Source organism: Balaenoptera borealis, assembly GCF_965194805.1.
Source record: "Balaenoptera borealis genome assembly, chromosome: X".
NCBI classification, from domain to species: Eukaryota; Metazoa; Chordata; class Mammalia; order Artiodactyla; family Balaenopteridae; genus Balaenoptera; species Balaenoptera borealis.
The window spans coordinates 62,902,671-62,920,541 of NC_138881.1; the positions used below are offsets into that span (position 1 = coordinate 62,902,671).

General features: G+C 44.4%; 1 pseudogene across 2 annotated transcripts; it reads left to right on the forward strand.

Annotated features, from left to right (window-relative positions):
• Positions 1-1,488: 1,488 nt before the first annotated feature.
• On the forward strand, positions 1,489-17,195 carry LOC309620773 (ferritin light chain pseudogene; annotated as a pseudogene). Of its 2 annotated transcripts, none has more exons than XR_014249889.1 (2): positions 1,489-1,736; positions 14,360-17,195. The product of XR_014249889.1 is annotated as a ferritin light chain pseudogene (transcript). The 2 variants fall into 2 exon arrangements; XR_014249890.1 differs by having other exon boundaries at positions 1,489-1,724.
• The last annotated feature ends 676 nt before the right edge of the window (positions 17,196-17,871 follow it).

The window sequence follows — 17,871 nt, forward strand, 5'->3', positions numbered from 1 at the left end:
TCCACCCAAAATCTATTTCTTTTTACCCAAAATCTATTTCTTTTTTCCCTCATAATAAATTTTTGGTTAAAATCACATCATAGGGAACATTTTAAAAATATGTACGATGTCCTTTCATGTTATGCTATCTTACACTGTTGATTTCCAAAAAAAAGCAGTTTCTCAACATACTGTTAAAATCACAGATCTGAATATTGTTAACCTAAAAAACTGGCTATAAGGACAAAAGGATATGATTTTTTTTGTATGTGAGTGTGTGTCTGTGGGGTGTGGAAGGGCAGTTGGGACAGCTAGGGGAGAGCTAGGTAGATAATTAGAATAAGAGAAAGTAAACAGAATCAAATTTCAAGACAAATTTTGTTGAATCACCCTACTCCGTCTGAACACATGTGCACAAAGAATTATATTTTTTAACTCAAATGCATGCAATTTATCTAGGTTCTGTGGGAGGTAAAATATTGGAAGGTATTTCCAAGAAACAAAAATGTCTAATTACTAGCTGCCATGCCTAGTTTGAGTTCCTCTATTGTAAATATGCCATTTGCAAAAGCAAGAGGTTTGTTTGGACCTCCCAGGTCAGGGAGTATGGGGACTAGTAGAGATGAGGTGTGGGAGAGAGGAAGGGAAATCCCACCATCACACAAGTGAATCTTTGACCTAGTAAGTGACTACGTTTTTGTTGTTACTGTTGGGTAAAATGTCCAAGTCTTCCAGAAATTAGACACTGTAATAAAAATGTACCAGCCCAAATTTAAATTGCTCACTAGACAGATGGTTAATTATATTCACAGCCACATATTTCACTGGGATAGAGTTTCAGACACTCAGCCAGTTTTATTTGATTAGCCGGTTTCCCAGTTAATATGTAAAATGAGTTACTTAGGCCTTTTTTGTTCCCTTCTAAAAATATGTTTTAAATAAGTGTAAATTCTCCTCAGCCATGAGAACGTCATGGCTGTAAATAAAACGTTTGGTCATGTTACCCTATGTGTAAAAGATGTAAGGGAGATTCATTCCCCGAAACCCAAATGATCCCTATAGTTCACAGAAAACCATGGAGCACCTTTTCTCACCAAGCAAAATATCTCAGCAACTATCAGCACACCCTGCTCCTCCACCAAAAACAACCGAGGAGATATTCAAATCCCAGGTTAAAGTGCTTTAGATGCTTTTTAAAAACAGCCCTGGCAGCCCTACACACAAATCATGTCTTTTCAGATAACAGTGTAGAAAATGGAATGTTAGGAAAAGGCCACAGAGCTAAGTATATTGCTGTGCACAGAATTCAACAATATGCTGGGAGCCAAAACCCAGAAGCAAAATACGAAACCCACTTATTCCAAAATGCAGAAGCTCAAAGAAAATCAAATGTGCTGGTGTCGAAATGGGTATGCCAATTTTTTTTTTTAACTTCTCAAAAAGACAGAAAACCTTGCGCGGGTTATTCGGTCCCTCACGGATCAGACAGACAGAAGCAGTCATGCTGAAACCACTGGATTCCTCAGCAGAACGGCGCCAACTCAGCGGCGCGTTTTCCACACTTTCCCGGAGCCTGGCCCCGCTCCCCGAGCGGGCTCGCGGCCTCCCCGCCCCACCGGGTGTGCGAGAGCGGAGCGGACGTGTGCTGCGGGGCGCGGCAGAGTGAAGCGCCAGAAGCCACGCAGGAAAGCGTCGATTCGACTGCCACCGAGAGCGGGAAGGGGCCGCGGGCCAATTACGCAAAGGTGACAAGCCGGGTGAGGCTCGGTAGGCCCCCAACTTAGACCCGCCCGCGGCCTTGGTCGGGTGGCGCGTGCTCAGGGGCGCTCTGTGGTCGCCAGGGCAGCCCAGCGCGCACGGGAGCCGCCGGCGACCGCGCTTCGCACCTTTGCCGCTTTGGCCCTGACGCCCGGTCGCCGCCGCCGCGTGCGTTTGCCCGCTCGCGCCGGAGCGTGCAGTGTTAGTGCCCGTTCCCCAGACAGGATCTCCCGAAAGCCGGCCCGAAAGGAAGCGGCACTCAGCTGGCCCCCGCCGCCCGGCTCTAAGCCCGGCGGCTCCGGCCCGCTCGTTTCCCCTCCCCCCCCACCCCACACACACACGCCGGCGCAAGCACAGAGGCCTTTCCTAGATTGCAGTGCCTGTCAGGGCTAGCCGGGATCTCTCGCCCTCGCGGCCTCACTCCCTCGTATACAGACACACGCACGCCATTCTCACACAGACGTCCTCCCTTCTGTTTTCCCTTCCTCTTCTCGCTCGGCTTCCCCCAATCCGTTCCACCCCCTGCCGCCGCCACCCTGCACCAACCGGGAAGCTGGCGAGAAGGCCAGGGGGCTGGATGGCAGCGCTCATACTCACCTCCCGGGCCGACTCCCGAGGTGCAAGTCGCCGGCGGGCTCAGGCAGCGGGCGCTGGGGCTAGAGCGGCCGCAGTCAAGGCTGGGCTGCCGCCGTCGCCGCAGCTGCTCGAGCTGCCCCCGCCGCCGCTGCTGCTACTGCTGCCGCCGCCGCCGCCGCCTCTGCCTCAGCTCCATGCGCCGGGCCCGCCAGGTGGACGCGACTATCTCCCTCAGGCGCCGCCGCTGCGGCGGTGCTAGATGGCTTCAGAGCTATCAGGTTCTGGCCCTGAAACTCAGCGCCTCAGCGGCCGCCGGCTGCTCCTGGAGTCGGCTCTTAGCGTGCACCTCCGCTTGCTCGGGCCGGAGCTATCTCACCAGCGGGCTGCGCGCGCGGCGCTGGAGCCCTGCTCAGTGCGGTCGCTGTGGCCGTCCGCGGGAAGGAGAGAGAAGGAGGGCGGCTGCTACTGTCGCTATCGCTGTTAAAGCTATTGCTAAATGCTGCTACTGCCGCTACTGCTACTGCTGTGGCGGTGGCTGCTGCTGCTGCTGCTGCTGCTGATGCTACTGGTTTTCCTTCCCGGGTTCTCCCCCTGCCTCTTGCCCACTCCTCCTCCCCCCCGCCCCGGCCTTTCTCCACCTCCTCCTCCTCCCCCTTCTCCTCCCGCGCCGCTTTTCTCAGAGCCTCTGCGGGCGCTGCCTGGTCTCCTCTTCTCCCCGAGCTGCCTCTGCCCATTCAGAAAGGTGCCCAGAGTGGGACTGCCTCGGCTGCCACCATCGCTATTGCCCCTGCCATTGTTTCCTCCAACAGGGCTGTTCTTGCTGGACGCGATCCCCCCCCTACCTCCCTTCCTCACCACAGCCCTCTTTTTTCCTCCCGCGCTCTCTTTACCCTCTCTACGGTCCCTTCCCATGTGCCCCCTCCCACTTTGTCCGTCTGTCCCTCCCTCCCCTCAGGCGCCCGGGAGCGCGCACTGCGCGGCCACCTGTCATAAAGGGCGCGCACCCCCTTCCCCACCCCCACCCCACCCCCACCCCCCACCCCGCATTCTTGCAGCCAGCCCAGTCCACCGCGCCAGTGACGCGTTCTACCCCCAGCAGACACGCAGCTGGACATCACTCTCCCACGCCTTTTAGGGTAGTTATGTGTACCGAGAGGGCGCTCTGAAGTTTGGGGAAGAATATTGCAATGGCTTCTTCCACCAAGCGTCAGCCTCTATCTACCCTTAACTTCAGAGTCTAGGCCCCCAGTAGGGTGGGTTGTGTTGGAAGGGTTGGATGAAGGGACAATCCCCAGAGAACTGGAGAAGGGTGAGGGGTTTTTTGGAATAAAGAAGGAGAGAAGAAGGAAACGTGAATGTGCCTGGAAGGATATGGGATGTGCCTGACTGCTGTCATAGAGAAATCCCTTAGGTGGTCATTTTCCTTCAGAATTCCTGGGAACCCAATAGGAAACAGCAAGGGATTTGAGAGCAACTTAAAAGGGACCATTCAGCACTCCTGGAGCTCTGGGTGTAATGTTGGGGCCTAATCCCCTGAGTCACCACCACTAGGAGCCAGGGCAAAAGATGGAAAGGCTAGTGCTAGAACAGAAGGGGTAAAACTAAGCTACTTTGTGTGCACTTGTTCCAGCAAGCCATTACCAAAGCACAGCTTCTCCAGTCTGGCAGGGCCCAATTTCAAATTTATCTGCTGCCACAGCTGCAGCCTCATTTTGCTGCCAAAGCTCAGGCTTTGAGACCTGTTATGTGCAACTGTCACAGTCACCCTCAACAGAACCTCTATGGCCTGTCACACAACCCTTCCCCAGAAATAGCACAGGTTGGGAGGGGTCTGTTTCCCTTTCCCTGGCAAAGTATGAGATATCATACTTCTAGATATCTCATTGCCAACAAGGTCTGGGTTGCCTTTTCAAGTTTGAGGCACTCTCCTTGGGTCTTTCATCACTGAGCAGTAAACGGGGCCCTTTTACAATTCCTCATCTCCATGCCTTGCGTTTTGCCATTCCACCTGCTTGGAACACTCTTGTCCTTTCTCCTTCTCGTTTTTTTTTTAAACATCTTTATTGGAGTATAATTGCTTTACAATGGTGTGTTAGTTTCTGTTTATAACAAAGTGAATCAGCTATACATATACATATATCCCCATATCTCCTCCCTCTTGCGTCCCCCTCCCACCCTCCCAATCCCACCCCTCTAGGTGGTCACAAAGCACCGAGCTGATCTCCCTCTGCTATGCAGCTGCTACCCACTAGCTATCTATTTTACATTTGCTAGTGTATATAAGTCCATGCCAGTCTCTCACTTCGTCCCAGCTTACCCTTCCCCCTCCCCATGTCCTCAAGTCCATTCTCTAGTAGGTCTACATCTTTATTCCTGTCCTGCCCCTAGGTTCTTCATAACCTTTTTTTTTTTGGATTCGATATGTATGTGTTAGCATACGGCATTTGTTTTTCTCTTTCTGACTTACTTTACTCTGTATGACAGACTCTAGGTCCATCCACCTCACTACAAATAACTCCATTTCGTTTCTTTTTATGGCTGAGTAATATTCCATTGTATATATGTGCCACATCTTCTTTATCCATTCATCTGTCGATGGACACTTAGGTTGCTTCCATGTCCTGGCTATTGTAAATAGAGCTGCAATGAACATTGTGGTACATGACTCTTTTTGAATTATGGTTTTCTCAGGGTATATGCCCAGTAGTGGGATTTCTGGGTCGTATGGTAGTTCTATTTTTAGTTTTTTGAGGAACCTCCATACTGTTCTCCATAGTGGCTGTATCAATTTACATTCCCACCAACAGTGCAAGAGGGTTCCCTTTTCTCCACACCCTCTCCAGCATTTACTGTTTGTAGATTTTTTGATGATGGCCATTCTGACTGGTGTGAGGTGATACCTCATTGTAGTTTTGATTTGCATTTCTCTAATGATTAATGCTGTTGAGCATTCTTTCATGTGTTTGTTGGCAATCTGTATATCTTCTTTGGAGAAATATCTATTTAGGTCTTCTGCCTATTTTGGGATTGGGTTGTTTCTTTTTTTGATATTGAGATGCATGAGCTGCTTGTAAATTTTGGAGATTAATTCTTTGTCAGTTGCTTCATTTGCAAATATTTTCTCCTATTCTGAGGGTTGTCTTTTCGTCTTGTTTATGGTTTCCTTTGCTGTGCAAAAGCTTTTAATTTTAATTAGGTCCCATTTGTTTATTTTTGTTTTTATTTCCATTTCTCTAGGAGGTTGATCAAAAAGGATCTTGTTGTGATTTATGTCATAGGGTGTTCTGCGTATGTTTTCCTCTAAGTGTCTGGCCTTACATTTAGGTCTTTAATCCATTCTGAGTTTATTTTTGTGTATGGTGTTAGGGACTGTTCTACTTTCATTCTTTTACATGTAGCTGTCCAGTTTTCCCAGCACCACTTATTGAAGAGGCTGTCTTTTCTCCATTGTATATTCTTGCCTCCTTTATCAAAAATAAGGTGACCATATGTGCATGGCTTTATCTCTGGGCTTTCTATCCTGTTCCATTGATGTGTGTTTCTATTTCTGTGCCAGTACCGTACTGTCTTGATTACTGTAGCTTTGTAGTATAGTCTGAAGTCCAGGAGCCTGATTCCTCCAGGTCCATTTTTCTTCCCCAAGATTGCTTTGGCTATTCGGGATCTTTTGTGTTTCCATACAAATTGTGAAATTTTTTGGTCTAGTTCTGTGAAAAATGCCATTGGTAGTTTGATAGGGATTGCATTGAATCTGTAGATTGCTTTGAGTAGTATAGTCATTTTCACAATGTTGATTCTTCCAATCGAAGAACATGGTATATCTGTCCATCTGTTTGTATCATCTTTAATTTCTTTCATCAGTGTCTTATAGTTTTCTGCATATAGGTCTTTTGTCTCCTTAGGTAAGTCTATTCCTAGGTATTTTATTCTTTTTGTTGCAGTGGTAAATGGGAGTGTTTTCTTAATTTCTCTTTCAGATTTTTCATCATTGCTGTATAGGAATGCAAGAGATTTCTGTGCATTAATTTTGTATCCTGCTACTTTACCAAATTCATTGATTAGCTCTAGTAGTTTTCTGGTAGTGTATTTAGGATTCTCTATATATAATATCATGTCATCTGCAAACAGTGACAGCTTTACTTCTTCTTTTCCGATTTGGATTCCTTTTATTTCTTTTTCTTCTCTGATTGCTGTGGCTAAAACTTCCAAAACTATGTTGAATAACAGTGGTGAGAGTGGGCAACCTTGTCTTGTTCCTGATCTTAGTGGAAATGGTTTCAGTTTTTCACCAATGAGAATGATGTTGGCTGTGGGTTTGTCATATATGGCCTTTATTATGTTGGTATAAGTTCCCTCTGTGCCTACTTTCTGGAGGGTTTTTATCATAAATGCGTGTTGAATTTTGTCGAAAGCTTTTTCTGCATCTATTGAGATGATCATATGGTTTTTATTCTTCAGTTTGTTAATATGGTGTATCACATTGATTGATTTGCGTATATTGAAGAATCCTTGCATTCCTGGGATAAACCCCACCTGATCATGGTGTATGACCCTTTTAATGTGCTGTTAGATTCTGTTTGCTAGTAGTTTGTTGAGGATTTTTGCATCTATGTTCATCAGAGTTATTGGCTTGTAGTTTCCTTTTTTGTGACATCTTTGTCTGATTTTGGTATCAGGGTGATGGTGGCCTTATAGAATGAGTTTAGAAGTGTTCCTCCCTCTGCTATATTTTGGAAGAGTTTGAGAAGGATAGGTGTCAGCTCTTCTCTAAATGTTTGATAGAATTAGCCTGTGAAGCCATCTGGTCTTGGGCTTTTGTTTGTTGGAAGATTTTTAATCACAGTCTCAATTTCAGTGCTTGTGATTGGTCTGTTTATATTTTCTATTTCTTCCTGGTTCAGTCTCGGAAGGTTGTGCTTTTCTAAGAATTTGTCTATTTCTTGCAGATCGTCCATTTTATTGGCACATAGTTGCTTGTAGTAATGTCTCATGATCCTTTGTATTTCTGCAGTGTCAGTTGTTACTTCTCCGCTTTCATTTCTCATTCTGTTAATTTGAGTCTTCTCCCTTTTTTTTCTTGATGAGTCTGGCTAATGGTTTATCAATTTTATCTTCTCAAAGAACCAGCTTTTAGTTTTATTGATCTTTGGTACTGTTTCCTTCATTTCTTTTTATTTCTGATTTGATCTTTATGATTTCTTTCCTTCTGCTAACTTTGGGGTTTTCTTGTTCTTCTTTCTCTAATTGCTTTAGGTGTAAGGTTAGGTTGTTTATTTGAGACTTTTCTTGTGTCTTAAGGTAGGATTGTATTGCTATAAACTTCCCTCTTAGAACTGCTTTTGCTGCATCCCATAGGTTTTGGGTCATCATGTTTTCACTGTCATTTGTTTCTAGGTGTTTTTTAATTTTCTCTTTGATTTCTTCAGTGATCTCTGGGTTATTAAGCAGTGTATTGTTTAGCCTGCATATGTTTGTATTTCTCCTTCTCATTTTATATCTGTGAAACTCATCTATAAATAATAGCTCATCTTCAAGTAATTGATATTTTTTGAGTCCCTACTATGTGCCAGATACTATGCTAAGCAATTTACATGAATTATTTTATTTAAGCCTCAGAACAAACACAATTTTATTTTTCCTGTTTTACAGGTGAGAAAATTGAGCCACAAAGAAGTTAGATATACATATCTTGAGAATAAAAGCAATATCTTCTTTATCTTGCATCTGTCAGGCCCTGTGCAAATACATTTGCATCTTTCAGTCACTGGGATAAATGTGAAGAAAAATAAGGGTAACTGCTGAACTGTGACCCCTCCCAAATTCATATATTGAAGCCCTAACCACCCAATACCTCAGAATGTATTTGGAGTTGGGTCTTTAAGGAGGTGGCTAAGTTAAAATGAGGTGGCTAGGGTGAGCCCAAATCTAATATGAGTGGTGCCCTTATAAAGGGAGAAAATTTTGACACACAAAGAGACACTAGGGGCACATGAATACAGAGAAAAGACCACGTGAGGACACAGCAAGAAGGCAGCCATCTGCAAGACAAAGAGAGAAGTCTCAGGAGAAACCAAATGTGCCAACACCTTGATCTTGGACTTCTAGCCTCCATAGAACTGTGAGAAAAATTTTGAAGCCACTCAGTCTGTGGTATTTTGTTATGACAGAACTAGGAGACTAATACAATAGGAAACTATGAGGTGTCTTAGTAAAAGGGTGGTAGAAAGGACTTATTACAGGTGGTAGAAAGGACTTATTGTGAGCTTTGGTTGGGTAATTTGGGGGAGAGTCTAAGAAAGTAGGGGTTCATTCTATATTGAATGCTATCAGAAAGGAAGGGCAATTCTATGACTGAGCACCTTAATAAATCTTATCTATAAGGAAGGAAGACTAAAGTGAGAATTAAGCTTTTGTGGGTGGCACAGTGACCTTGTTTTTGTCTGTGCTTAGACTAAATTATGAAGCAGCTTTGCTTTGTCTCACTTTATGATGTTCTCAGAGTAATATTGTCTGTTGTGGGTATTTTGTGAGATTGTTTATGTCCTGCAGGAGAACAACAGGTTTATGTCCTACCTGTGAGTGCCAGGCCAGCTTTCAGATGTAAGGGGCTGCTTTTTTTTCCTTTCTCGTATGTGACTACTTAATGCCATTCATTAGTTGTAACTAACTTGGCTTTAGGCAAGTTACTTTACTTCTCTGTGCCTCAGTTGCCTCACCTATACTTGAGGGAAATGGAATTAAACATAGGGTAGTTGTGGGAAATAAATGGAGGATTATACATAATGTCCTTAGAACAGGGCTTGGCACATAGGTGGCGTTCATTGAATATGGGCTATTATCCATTTCTCTCTTCTCAAGCAGACCATTTAGCATGAAGTTATAGTTATGTATTGATACATTCTCTCTTACTAGACTACAAGCTCCCTGAGGGCAGGAATAATGTCTATTGCCATAGTAATAATAAATAACTTTTATTGAGTGCTTTCAATGGGCCAGGCACTATTGTTAGTTGTAGTTACTCCAAGAAAACTTCTGAGGCTCCATTCCTACCTGTAGACTAGCCTGAGTGTCCTCCTCTATGCTCCCACAGCACCCATGTTTACCTTAATCACTATACTCAGCATATGATACTGACGCTGTCTGCTTATGTGTCTTCTTCCCTTTCTAGACTGTTCACCTATAGAGAGGAGAGCAGGTACTTTTAAACTTTACAAATAAAAATCGTATATATTTAGGTGGACAATGTGATATTTTGATATATGTATACATTTTGAAATGATTACTACAATCAAGCTAATTAACACATCCATCACCTCACATAGTTATGATTTTGTTTTCTTTTTGGTGTGGTGAGAACACTTAAGATCAAGTCTCTTGGCAAAGTTCAACTATAAAATACAGTATTATTAACTATAGTTACCATGCTGTACCTTAGATTTTAAGAACTTACTCATCCTGTATAACTGAATCTATGTACCCTTTGATAGCTCCCCATTTCCCCCACACCCAGCCCCTACCAAACACCACTCTATTCCATTTTTGAGTTCAACTTTTTTAGATTCCACATGTAAGTGAGATCATGCAGTATTTGTCTTTCAGTTTCTGGCTACTTTCACTTAGGATAATGTCTTCCAGGTTTATCCATGTTGTCACAAGTGGCAGGATTTCCTTCTTTTGTAAGGTTGAATAATATTCCATTGTGAATGTGTAGGTGTGTGTGTGAGTGTGTGTGTGTGTAATATTTTCTTTATCCAATCATCCATCGACAGACATTTAGGTTGTTTCCATATCTTGGCTGTTGTTAATAATGCTGAAATGAACATGGATATCTTCAAGATACTGATTTCACTTGAAAGCAGGTACTTGTAACTTTGGTGCCCATGTCTGAGCACAGTGCCTAGCACAACAGAAGCACTGAATATAAGGCATTGATCAGATTTTCACTACATTCTTTGCCTTGTCTGAAGTGGAACTCAGGTCAAGGCAGCTGTCTTAGCTGCCTTGTCTTAGCTCACATTGCCCCTTTCCCTGGGGTTTTACCGACTAAAAATGTAACAAAGGATCTCTTACATAGTGTTCTCCCTATAATGTAGATCTAAAGGAGAGAGTCACCATAAGACTTCAATGCAAGAAGGTGCCATTTGGGAACAACTGGCCCCTGCTATTTAGCAGTCAATTGTAGCATGTCCATTGGGGCAAAGTGGAATAATGAAGGAGTATGAGACTAGGACCTAGAATCTTGGGTTTTGACTTTAATTTTGCTGTTGACAAACTGTGTGATGTTCAACAAATCACTGAACCTCTCTGACTTTCAGTTTCTCTATGGCAGAAATGGAGAGCATAATCTCTTTATTCACTGGCTAATAGAGCTTGATAGCAAGATTAAAAAGAGTTTACTGGAGTTTCTCTTTGGGGAAAATATTTAACTCCTCCATTATTTCCATGTTGCATGCCTGGATGATTCTTAGCCTCTGGAACTGGTGTTCCAAAATGGTCACAGCCTTTCAGATGCCAAGCAAGTGCCATGGGTATTGTGATTTTTTAGCCTGCCATACTCCCTAACAGTCCCACAATTCAGCCTGTTCCCAGTGAAGGGAACTATAGTGTCTGGAAACTTTGGGGACATAAGAGGTGCTTCTATCCTGGAGCTGGACCCAGAAAGTTTCTCTCCATCATGCTGAGGACAGACATAGGATGTTTTTCAGCTCAAATTTGTTTTCTACCTTAGCCCACAGGGATAAAATAAGGTGAATAACAGAATAACATTATCACAGTATCACATGCATATACAAGGGAGGAAACTACCATATTATTTTTCATATAATGTACCACCATTGTGCCCAGAGACTATATAACCATCATAATAATGGCCTCTGGCTGGGACTTTATGGCACCTTTCCCTTGCGAATTCCAAAGAATGGACCAAAGGAACTCGGGGGGGGGGGCAGATTTGAGAGGGCAGTGAATTGAAACCAGCATTAGCTGTTCCTCGTGTTTGAGGGGCAGTACCCAGAACACTGAGGGCTCCCATTAAATATTTGCGGGGCAGCACCCAGCACATTGAGGGCTCCCATTAAATATAATGGAACTGACAAATTGCCTCAATACTTCCCTCCTTTGTCGTAAATAGCATTAGAAAACTATAGCTCTCTCCCTCCTGACAATAGACAGGCATGTCACTTTTTTTTCTTTCAGCAGCCCTAGGAGGAGCAAGGGGATCTTCATTTATGAGCTATCCAGTTAGTGTTTGGTTGGGAACCTGTATTAGGTCTCAGGAGGAGAAAACAAAGACAACTAAAGACATAGTCTTTACCTCAAAGAAACCTAAAGTCTATTAGCCTAGGGATGGAAACACAGGAGAGCAATACTCTCAGGCAGTGCAGAATGAGGGCTGAGTGAGAGGTGAGAATAAGTCAGGGCCTTTTTGGTCAGGAGACCAAAGGAGTTTGGGGTTCCCCAGGGCATGTGCCAGGTAGGGGTGGCCCTGGGGGAGAAGTAGGACTTGCTAGGCAGTGAGAAGAGCATGAGCTGAGGAAGTGCTGAAGAGGAATTGTGAGCAATGTATTTGGGAATCAGTGACATGAACATCATGGCTGGAGCCAGGGCTTGCTCCAAGGAGGAAGCCAAATTTGGATGGGTTGAATGGGGCCAGACTGGGAAGGCTTTGGAACTTTAGGACATTTTACCCTTGAATTCTCACTCTCTACTTTATAAACGTGGAAAATAAAGGTCATGGTCACACATTAGGTAGCTAGACGAGGCACTGAACCTTAGTGTTTAGATGATAGCAATGATGAACATTTGTGATTTATGATGGACATTCACATACATCATGTCATTTGTTCATGACAATCTATTAAAAAACAATGCCCCACTGTGGACATTCCCTTCCTTGAAGCCTTAAAACAAATAAACAAACAAAACCCTTTGCTTGAGTTCATTGTTCTTTGAAGGTAGAGCTGAGTTGTAACATCTGGGCCCACAAATCAAAGCCAAATGAGTGAAGTGCTGGTTCCAATTAAGCGTGTCTGGGGTGTCCTGCCCCCATTTTCTCAGCATGCTCAGATGCCTTGGCTGCTGTGTTCAAAGCCAGCCTAGGCAAGGACAGCTTCTCCCACTGAGCGCTTTCTCAGGATGAGCCTTTGAAACATGCTGGAACAGGCTGCATGACTCAAAGTTAGGGAACTGAGGTCTGGAGAAAACCATTTTCATCTTCAGTTGCCAAGGGCCATTGAAGAAGCCCCAGATGAAGGCACAGGCCAAATGTTTGTGGCCTAGCAGCACTGAGGAGGGCCTAAGCAAGGTGGTAGTAGGGGTGTTGGTGGGTGGTGAGTGTGTCCAGACTTAGAGCAGGACCATGGACAGAGATCAGCAGGCATCTTTAACCAGATCCCACAGTGAAATGCAGCTCTCCATCATGCGGCTGTGCATTCTGTGTTCTGTGGATAATGTATGGAACGTATGATGTGGGTTTTGAGCTTCCTTGGGTTGGGCACCATCAGACTGCCCTGCACAGTGTGATCTCCCTCTCAGGCACGGACTCACAGGCCTTATTTAGTGTGGGAGGTACTAGTAGTGCCAAATGTACACTGTTGGAAACTGCAATGTAGTCTTGTGGTTTGAACAGTAGCCTCAGAGTAAAGAGACCCAGTCAGACTGAGCTCAACTAGCCTTGGAAACATCTGGTTCAAGGCTTCTTGGACATGGTTCCCTCTTCTCCTTTAAGGAAAGGACCTTAAAGGAGTCCTCTTAATATAAAATCCAGTACCCCAGAGTGTACCTCATTCCCTGACTGCCACCAACCCAGGCAGAGGAAAGCAAGCTGAGCTGTGTTGTAGTAGAAAAGCACTGGACTTGAATCAAATGACCTCGGGTTCTGCCCCTTACTAGTGTAATCCTAGATGGTTTACAGAGTCTTCTCAAAGCCACAATCTCTTCATTTGTAAAAAGGGGCTAACAATTATAATCTCTACCTCACAGAGAGAAGCTCATGAGTTAAGGTGTATGAAAACACCTGGCAAAAGGCTTGGCATATACAAGCATAAAATAAATATGTCTGCTTGTGCATGTATTCCAGAAGTTCCTGAAATCTCCCTTTCTGCAGGAAAGCTTTCCTAAGTCATTGACGAAGTCGTGAGTTTCCTTCTATCCACACTAGTAGTTCCTGTTGTATCTTCCTTTTACTCTGTTCATAACTGCTGCTCCTACTGCTGATGTTGGTAATGGTGGTGATGATGGTGACGGTGATAGTGTAATGTGGTGAATAATGACTGTCTCAGATCATGGAACAAATAATACAGGTAAAAGGAGAGTGAGAAAAGATTACTTTAGGAAGGAAACAGAAGCTCTGGTTGAGTTTGAGGCCTGGCCTTCCCTGAACTAACCTCTCCAGCTCCATCCATATAGGCAATCATGTCAAATCCCCAAGGACATTGCACTGGGGATTATGCAGCAAAATATGTGGTCCTAATTAGATCCTGCCAAGAATGGAGGATGTGTTTCAAAAGAGCAAGCGCAGAACAAGGCAAGAAAAGAGATGTTCCCATCCACGTAACACAAATGCTCCCTGAGCACCCTCTTTGGCTGGGTATACAAACATACAAACCAATCCATTGGCATCTCGGAAATGTGGAGTCAACACACACACACAGAGCAGTCAACGAGTGTCCTCAGCTTTGTTAAATAACAGGGTATTCTCTCTCGTTACTTCAAACCGTCAGAATCTTCAGTGGCTTCCTAAAGTCTGAATAACAAAATGTCAAAATCCCCAGGCTAATAATCATGAAATAGTTCCAGTATCTTTCCAGCTCTACATAGCTGGCACTCCAACCACAGGACATCCTCTATTTAATATGTCCATGTCTTTCCTTATGCTGTTCCCTCAGCTTGGAATTCCCTTTGTGCTCTTCTGCACATCAAAATTCTCTTTGGCAGTGCGCTCGGTGGTTCCCCCGGATCTGTCTCTTGCTTCAACAGTGTTTGGACGGAACAGACCCAGGGATGCCCTTTGCTCCAGCCTCTGACCACCCTCCAACCCTTTTTCCAGTCGCAACCTTCGGAATCAGCCACTCATCTATCCTTGGTCACCGGGACCAGCCAACACCATTTTTTGAGCTTAACTCCTTATTACCGATCAACCGTGAGCTCCCAGATTCATCAGAATTATTCCACCGAGGTGTAGGCTGCCGACAACCACCTGGTCAACATGCATCTGCGGGCCTCCTGCACCTACCTCTCTCTGGGCTTCTATTTCGACCGCGACGATGTGGCTCTGGAGGGCGTGGGCCACTTTTTCCGCGAACTGGCCAAAGAGAAGCGTGAGGGCGCCGAGCATCTCTTGAAAAGGCAAAACCAGCACAGCGGCAGCGCCCTCTTCCAGAACGTGCAGAAGCCATCTCAGGATGAGTGGGGTAAAACCCAGGATGCTATGGAAGCCGCCATTAACATGAAGAAGAACCTGAACCAGGTCCTTTTGGATCTGCATGCCCTGGGTTCTGCCTGTGCAGACCCCCATTTCTGCAACTTCCTGGAGAGCCACTTCCTAGATGAAGAGGTGAAACTCATCAAGAAGATGGGTGACCACCTGACCAACCTCTGCATGCTGGCTGGTCCCCAGGCTGGGCTGGGCGAGTATCTCTTCGAAAGGCTCACCGTCAAGTACGACTAGGAGCCTCCGGAGCCCAGTGGCCTTTGAGGAGCCCCTTTGGTGTCAGGGCTTCTGCCTGAAGCCCCTCTCGGCAGCCACTAGGCAGTTTTTAACCACCCTGGAGCCCTCTCCCAAGCCTTGGACCAAATGGAAACAATAAAGCTTTTTGCAGCAGCTAAAGAAAAAAAAAAATCCTTCTCTTCCTTTAAGGTCCTTGAAGTGTCATGTCCTTTCTAATGCCTTTCTTTAATCCCCCTGTATTACTTTTCTAGGACTCCTGCAACACTTTACCACAAACTTGGTGGTTTAATAGAAACTCATTATTTCACAGTGGAGGCCAGAAATCCAAAATCAAGGTGTCGGCAGGGCCATGCTCCCTCCAGATCTCTAGGGGGAGATCTTCCCTTGCTTCTTCCAATTTCTGGTGCTCCTGGTGTTCCTTCACTTGTGGCAGCATAACCACAATCTCTGCCTCCATCTTCATATGACCTTCTTGCCTGTATCTCTGTATTGCTCATCTTCTTATATGGACACATGTCATTGGATTTAGGTCCGATCCAGTCAATCCAGGATGGTCCCATCTTGAGATATGTCACTTAATTAAATCTACAAACACCCTTTATCCACATAAACATAAATTCACATCCACAGGTATCAGGGGGTTAGGACTTGGGTGTATCTTTTTTGTGGGGGTCACCATTCAACCCATTACATTCTCTAAGACCAAATTAATATCCCCTTCTTTTGACGTTACACAGCATATTCTCCCATCTATATTAGAGGTTTATGAATACAGTTCTGTCTCTCTTACCAGAGGGAAAATTCTTCAATGCCAGGGACTATGTCTTATTCATCTTTGTGTAATTCATTACTTATCCCAGTGACTGACATATAGTAGGTATTCAGTTGGTTATTGTTGACATTTTAAAATGGTTGATTTACTTTCTACTTCTGGCATAGAGGGAAGCAGCTGTGGAAGGCAGGCTTGGGGCAACAACGTGCTACCTAACTATCAGAGTTATGATTTAGAATAAGTGCCTGCCTCTGGGAAAGTATTAGCTCCCCTTTCACCAGGAGGCAGTTGTTACTCCTTGTAGTATTATAATCCAAACAGCAAGGATTTCTTGAGAATTACCAATTCAAGCTGTACTTTCTCCCTTAGCATGTCTTTTGGCATTTACTGATTTATTCAAGTATCTATCTATCTACCTATATATCTATCATTCATTCATTCAATTAACTGACCCCCTATGTGCCAAATGCTAGGCTAGGCCTGGTATGGAGATACATAAATCCACAAGATATAGATATTGCCCTTTATGAGCTTTGCGTCTATCCAGAAAGGAAACATATACATATGACATTTATGGGGTCGGATATAACCATCTGCAGGTAGGTGTGACTGAAGGACTACTGCCAAAGATAAGTTAAAGAGTCCATTACCTCAGTAGAACTTAGAAGCAGGGACTCATCCAAGAAAGCTTACCATTTTTTCCAGAAACATTCATTCTCTTTGGGCTTCCTGTGAAACAATATTAATTACCCAGGGCACATATATCCTGCCCATTTCATGGATCCGAATAAAACATGCCTGATTACCAAATTCTATCTAACTACCAACTCTTTAAAAAACAAGAGTAACCCAACTGTTTATTCTACAACAAATCCCTGGAGATTAAGGCAGACCACCAGGAAGTTTGTTTGCATGGTGTCCCCTGGACACACACCACCACCCCCACCCTGGGAGACACTGTGAATAGGACTTTGGAACTTACAATCCTGGGTCCCAGATGCTGCAATTAAGATGCTTGAATAAAGCAGTAGACTTAAAGGCTGCCTGAAACTCCTGGAATGAAGTAGCAGAGAGTGGAGTAAGGAGGGGAAAGTGGAAGGATATATGTTCCCCTTTGGGGCCCAGGGGCAAAAAGCTAAGAAGGTAAGAATAGGATGGAGGTTGGGTACAGGGAAATAGTACTGCTCACATATCCCCTCACATAAACTAATAAAAAGTAGCCATGGGGGTGAGGGGATGGAGTGGGGAGTCCCAACAAACTAACTGGAGGAGGGCTTGGAGTCAGGTGGCTGAACACTGTGACTGAAAACTAAACTCTTTTTTTTTAACATCTTTATTGGAGTATAGTTGCTTTACAGTGGTGTGTTAGTTTCTACTGTATAACAAAGTGAATCAGCTATACATATACATATATCCCCATATCTCCTCCCTCTTGCATCTCCCTCCCACCTTCCCTATCCCACCCCTCTATGGTCACAAAGCACCGAACTGATCTCCCTGTGCTATGCAGCTGCTTCCCACTAGCTATTTTACATTTGGTAGTGGATATGTGTCAATGCCACTCTCTCCCTTCATCTCAGCTTACCCTTCCCCCTCCCCGTGTCCTCAAGTCCATTCTCTACATCTGCATCTTTATCCCTGTCCTGCCCCTAGGTTCATCAGAACCATTTTTTTTAACATCTTTATTGGAGTATAATTGCTTTACAATGTTGTGTTAGTTTCTGCTGTATAACAAAGTGAATCAGCTATACGTATACATATATCCCTATATCCCCTCCCTCTTGCATCTCCCTCCCACCCTCCCTATCCCATTGCAGCACTATTTACAATAGCCAGGACATGGAACCAACCTAAGTGTCCATCGCCAGATGAATGGATAAAGAAGATGTGGCACATATATACAGTGGAATATTACTCAGCCATAAAAAGAAACAAAATTATTTGTAGTGAGGTGGATAGACCTAGAGTCTGTCATACAGAGTGAAGTAAGTCAGAAAGAGAAAACTAAACTCTTGAGCTTTCCTGTGGTGCTGCAGTTTTGGTCCATGAGATTTATACTAATACCAATGCACACTTGTATGGTGCTTTACAATTTATAAATTTATTTCACATCTACTAT